The sequence below is a fragment of the Heterocephalus glaber genome, unplaced genomic scaffold, assembly GCF_053883595.1.
Source record: "Heterocephalus glaber isolate CG9 unplaced genomic scaffold, H.glaber_assembly_v1.0 deba00001613, whole genome shotgun sequence".
Lineage (NCBI taxonomy): Eukaryota > Metazoa > Chordata > Mammalia > Rodentia > Bathyergidae > Heterocephalus > Heterocephalus glaber.
In genome coordinates this window covers 33,007,294-33,013,305 of record NW_028258384.1, presented here as the reverse complement: position 1 = coordinate 33,013,305, position 6,012 = coordinate 33,007,294, and positions in this window count along the sequence as shown.

Here is a 6,012-nt window from a genome sequence, read left to right as displayed (position 1 = left end):
CACAAGGTCCTGAGTTCGATCCCCCGGTACAAAAAAAAAAAAATTAAAAATAAGGTTTTTTTTCCTACTGAAAATTGCTAAAGGGAAAAAAATATGGAGAAGATTGAAAGGAGGAGGAATAGAAAATTTCTGGATGCCAATTTCAGCCCTGTTTTAGTTTTCAAATTTTTTTGTTACTTTACAAATTAGTGGTCAGACAAAAAATGATATTCAGAATTTAATCACTTTAATGCCAGGGATTTAGCTCAGTGATACCATGGTTGCCTCGCAAGCTCAAGGTCCTGAATTCAATCCTTGGTATTGAGAAAAAAAAATAATTTAATCACTTTATTTTAAATGTTCTTTTTTTTGGTACCAGGGATCAAACTCGGGACCTTGCACTTGCGAGGCAGGTACCGGAACCACTGAGCTAAATCCCTGGCCCCTATTCTAAATAAATCAATGTGTTCATTCAGGTCTTGGGAGACAAGAGGAACAATTACCCTGGGCCTCTGAGAATTACTAGTCTACACGGAAGAGAGCAATAGCTAACTTCAGTTTGTTTTTTATTTTATTGTTACATTCTAGGTATACAATATAATGACATTCATCACTGGAAATTTGCACCTTTACATAATCTCTCTTGGTTCTTATTTTTCCCCCTTCCCTTGTCCTCCCTTCAACCCCTCCATCCCTCCCTATTTACGAAGACTTTCTTTCCATTTTTTTATTTTCTCACATTAATTCCATTCCCTTCTTTCCTTTCTCCTACCCCTCCCACTCCTCCTTCCCCTTTGCCCCTTTTCTTCCTATTTCACATTATCTATTATACCTTTTAGTCCTTCTTTACACTTTTAGTTTCTCATTTTTTATGGCTGAGTAATACTAGATTTTATTTAAAAAATCACATTTTCTTTATCCAGTCTCCAGTTGATGGGAATTTGGGCTGCTCCCAAGTTTTACAAATTGTGCTGCTATGAACATGGGTGCACATATATCACTGTGGTATGATTCTTTTAATTCTTTGGGAAGATACCCAGCAGGGGAATAGCTGGGTCAAATGAGACTATACTAAAATTTAAAAGTTATGTGGGAGTATGAAGGACCTAGAGAAGTAAAAAAAAAAAAAAGAAAAAAAAAACAGTGTTGGAAGACACTTATTACCTAATTTTTTTTTTTTTTTTTTTGGTACCAGGATCCAACTCAGGACCTTGCACTTGCAAGGCAGGCAGTGGAACCACTGAGCTAAATCCTTGGCCTGTATTACCTAATTTTAGGACTTCCTCTAAAGCTACAGTAATCAAGGCAGTGTTGGTGTAAGGAAAGACCTATAGATCATTGGAATAAAACAGAAAATCTGGAAATAGAACCACACATATATGGTCCACTGACTTTTGAAAGATTATTTAACATTAACATTTTATAGAACATAAACTAAACTCAAAGAGCAGAGGAAAAGAGTGTTTTCAGCAAATGGTATTAGAACACCTGGGATCTGTATGTAAAAAATTAACCTCAACCCTTCATTTCCATACATAAAGATAACTTGAAAGGATCTGTGAACCTAAATATGAAAGACTAAAACTATAACATTTTAGAAGAAATTATAAGGGAAAATGTTCATGAATTTAGGGTAGGCAAGAATTTCCTAGAATACAAAAAACATTATGTATAAAAGAAAAAAATTGATAAATGACATGCCATCAAAATTTAGAACTTTAAATGACATCGTTATGAAAATGAAAAGTAGTCCTTAAACAGACTATATTTATAATACATATAACCTATGGCCAGAATAAAGAACTCTTACAGCTCAGTAATAGACAACCTGATGAAAAAGTGGACACAAGAAGATAATAGCCAGTACAGCACAAGGAAAGGTGTGCAACACTAGAATCAGAAAAATACTAATCAGTACAATAACAAGATCGTATTATATACTCATCAGGGAGATGAAGTTAAACGTTTTAAAAGAACAGATGTCAGCTTAGGTGTGAACCTGTTAGAATTTTCGAATGCTGCTACTGTGAATGTAAAATGATAAAACCATTTTGGAAAACAATATAGAAATTATTGTATTATTAAGAACCAACAGTTCTGTTCTTAAGTTTTTACTTAAGAGGAATGAAAACACGTGTTCACAATAGATTTGTACATACAAGTTGACTATCCCTTATCTGAAATTCTTGGGACCAGAAGTGTTTCAGATTTTGGTTTCAAATCCACTTGATCTGCAAAGAGGATAGCTACTCCTGCTTTTTTCAGGTTCCAGTCACATGGAGTATTGTTTTCCACCCTTTAACTTTCAGTCTATGAGTTTATTTTTGAATTGAGTGTGCTTCTTGTATGCAGCATATTGTTGGATTTTGCTTCTTGACCCATTCTGCCAGTCTATTTCTTTTGATTGGTGAATTCAGACCATTAACATTGATGGTTATAACTGATAAATATTGACTTATCCTTGTCATGACTTTTGCTTTTTGTTGTACTCTCCCACTTTACATTTAATTTCTTGTCGTGCCCAGTGAATTCATTCTGCTGTGGTTCCTGGGGTTGTGATCCTCATTGTCTGTTCCTAGGATATGGTCTAAAATTTTTGGAGTGCTGGTTTGGTATTCATGAAGTTCCTAACATGTTCTTTGTCATGAAAGTATCTTATTTCTCCATCAATTTTGAAAGATAGTTTTGCAGGGTACATCAGTCTGGGTTGGAGGCTGTTTTCTATTAGGGCTTGGAATACATCACTCCAAGCTCTTTCTTCTTGCCTTGAGGGTTTGTGTTGAGAAGTCTGCTGTGATTCTGATGGGCTTTCCTTTGTATGTGATTTGTTCCTTTTTTCTAACTGCTTGTAGAATTTTGTTCTTCTGTTGAGTTTCTGGAATCTTAACTATTATATGCCTATGTGTAGATTTTTTTGGATCAAGGCTATTTGGAGTCCTATATGCCTCACTTATCTGTATGTCAAGTTCTTTTCCCCTGCTTGGGAAGTTTTCTGTCATCACTTCTGTGAATAGTTTTTTTATGTCATCTGGACTCTCCTGTTTCTTCGTTGACTCCAGTCAGTCTTGATATTCTTCTTCACATCGTCTAGCAGCTGCTGGATTGATTTCTTGTTGTTCCTTGAAAAAAATTTTAAAGAAATTTTTCTTTTCCTTGACACTAATTGCAATCTTATCTTCTATATCTGAAATTCTGTCCTCATATTGGCTCATTCTGCTGCATAAGCTTTCAATGGGGTTTTTGATCTCCTGGAAATCTGTTTGTATCTGTTTTATGGGTTCCATTCATTTCCTATGTTGGGATTCCATCATGTTCCTCAGATCGTCTATTTTTTTATCTGTGTCCTCTCTACATTTGTTAGTCATGTTTTGCACTATGGGCACAATCTTGGCTGTTATGTGAGAAATTATTTCTGATTCCATTTTTTCCAGATCCTCTTTTGTTGCCAGTTCAGGGAGTCCAAGTGGTTGAGTATCAGATTTTTCCATCTCGTTTCCCTTTGAGGTTGCTGTAGGTGATCTGGAAGTCTGGTTTTGAGGCTTGTTTATGTGTCTTCTCATTTTGACAGAGGCGGGGTGGGGTGGGGGGTTCTGCTGGCACCCGCACGGCTCACCTCCTCTGCACTGGGAGTGGTGGAACCTAACTTCAGTTTTTAAATGGAATCATGTGAAGAAATTCCTCCAGGAGTGGTAAGCAAGGAAATGAGCAAATCTCACTTATTAAATTGAGATGTTTAGGATACTATTAATCAGTAACTAGGGAAAAAAGCAGTTTCCAGAAATAACAGGACGTGAAAAAAGCCAATTCCCTGGGGTGGGGAAGAACAAGATATTTCTTATACAGATTGGTCCTTTCATCCTTTTCCTTTTCCCATTCCTTGTCTAACCAGTTTGAAAACATAACATGTTACTTTTCATAAAATGCAACATTAAAAAATTAAATGAATTAAAGATAAAATTTGAAATACATGCATGTAATGAAATGATAAGACTTTGTTCATTGGAATTTCAAGGTAGCCTGGAAAAAAATGTACACAGGGCTAGGGGGCTTCTCAAGAGAAGTAACCTAGAGTGGGGAGAAGTTTACTGTGTTTTTTCAAGGGCTTAATGTAGGAGGCCCCATATATGGAGAGCAAGGACCTTAGAAAGGACGTGAACTTGAGGGAATCACCTTCAGGGTAATGTGAGAAATAAGGTTTGGGGAACAGTGAGGTGGCAGATGGTCATGTACTTCTTGATGTGAACTTCCTCTTCTATAAGCCTCACAAATCTTGAGAAAATATATTTTAAAAATCACCATATGCTCAGTGTGCTTTGACTTCTTTTAGAAGATGATGAAGTGGTAGAGGTTTTGGCCAAATTCTTATTAGAGGCCTCATGAAACCTGTATGCATGGAGAAACAATGATTCAGAGAAACAGAACACAGGGACAGAATCACTCCTATCCTGCAGTAAATTGCTTCCTCCTCTAACTAGAGTGGCTTCAGTTTTCTGAAACTGAAGCCTGACCAACAAAAGATGTGACCGTAGGGAACAGTATTTTCAAGAAAATGGATTGATTTGATAACCTGGTGTAATCTGAAAACAGTGATAATTCTGTTAGTATTAGAAGATAGGATGCTGGTAATCCATGGCACACAATGGCAAACCAGCCAAATTATCATCAGTGGGTATTTGTAATGAAGTGACTACTGAAGGCAAGGCTACATGGATCAGGTAGTTGCAACTATAATTTTGGCATTAGTAATGAATCCAAAAACTGTGAAGTAGACTAACTTCTTCTAATAATGCAGTTTAAAGAAAGAAAATGACAGTCACAGGATTTAAATTACCAGCTGAAGAAATAGGAGATTATGAATTTCTTTCTTTCTTTTTTTTTTTTGGCACCATGGATCGAACTTGGGACCTTGCACTTGCAAGGCAGGTGGCGGAACCACTGAGCTAAATCCCCAGTTCTTTCTACTATTTTTTAAATAGATGAGTTCTGAGTATGCTGCCGAGGCTGGCCTTGAACTCCTGGGCTCAAGTGATCCTCTTCCCTCAGCCTTCCAAGTATTTGGGACTTCAGGCATGCAACACTGTGCCCAACTTTTATTTCTTATTGATATTCAGTTGACATTGCTGCAAATCAGTCAGTCTGATCCTATAGATTAAATTATAATATATATTGAATTTACAGCCTTATTGGGTCACTTTTGTGAAAGTAAGCATAGTTATTAGGCTAGACACCAAGAATAGATATGGGGCCCAGGTATGGTGCTACAGACCTGTGATCCCAGCTACTTGGGAGGCAAAGGCAGGGAAATTCTAAGTCTGAGGTCAATCTGGGCAACTTACTGAGACCGAGTCTTAAAATAAAAAAGTGTTGGTGATGTAGCTCCATATTCATTGGATTCAATTCCCATACATATATAAATGAATGAATGAATGAATGAATAGGGGGGGTCTGGTAGACTCAGATGATACTAAATACTTCACTAATGAATGTTCCCTGCCAGCAGAAGCAACCCACTTGCTAAGGCTGTTCACACCTTGCTAGAATACACTGAAGTTATTTTCAGGGAATATTAACTCATGTACCACTCCTACCCCCTCTTACTGCTTCCAGACAAAATAACTATAGAGTCAGATGAGAAATGTGAGAGTATTCTCCAAGGATGAGATATAAAGTCTAAATTGGAAGGAGATAAGAATTGCAAGATTTTGATAATTTATGTTAGAAATCTGGAGAATATGTGTGGGAATGTACTGAGGATGCTATACCATGGAGGAAGACAATTTTAGATTAGGCCAAATATATAAAAAATCTGTACTTCTCAGATTCTAGATTTAATTATTGACTTGCCTAATTGAAAGTGGTTCTGTTCACTCAGTAGTTGCCTGAAGCCAAGGCTCAACATTAGCTCATATTAAATGCAGTTGAGGTGGCAGCTATTCCTTGGTGTGATGTACAGGAAATGCTTCAAAGACTTAAGGATACAGGAACACTGGGATATACTGGGGTATACTGACACATAGCCTGCTTATCTGCATC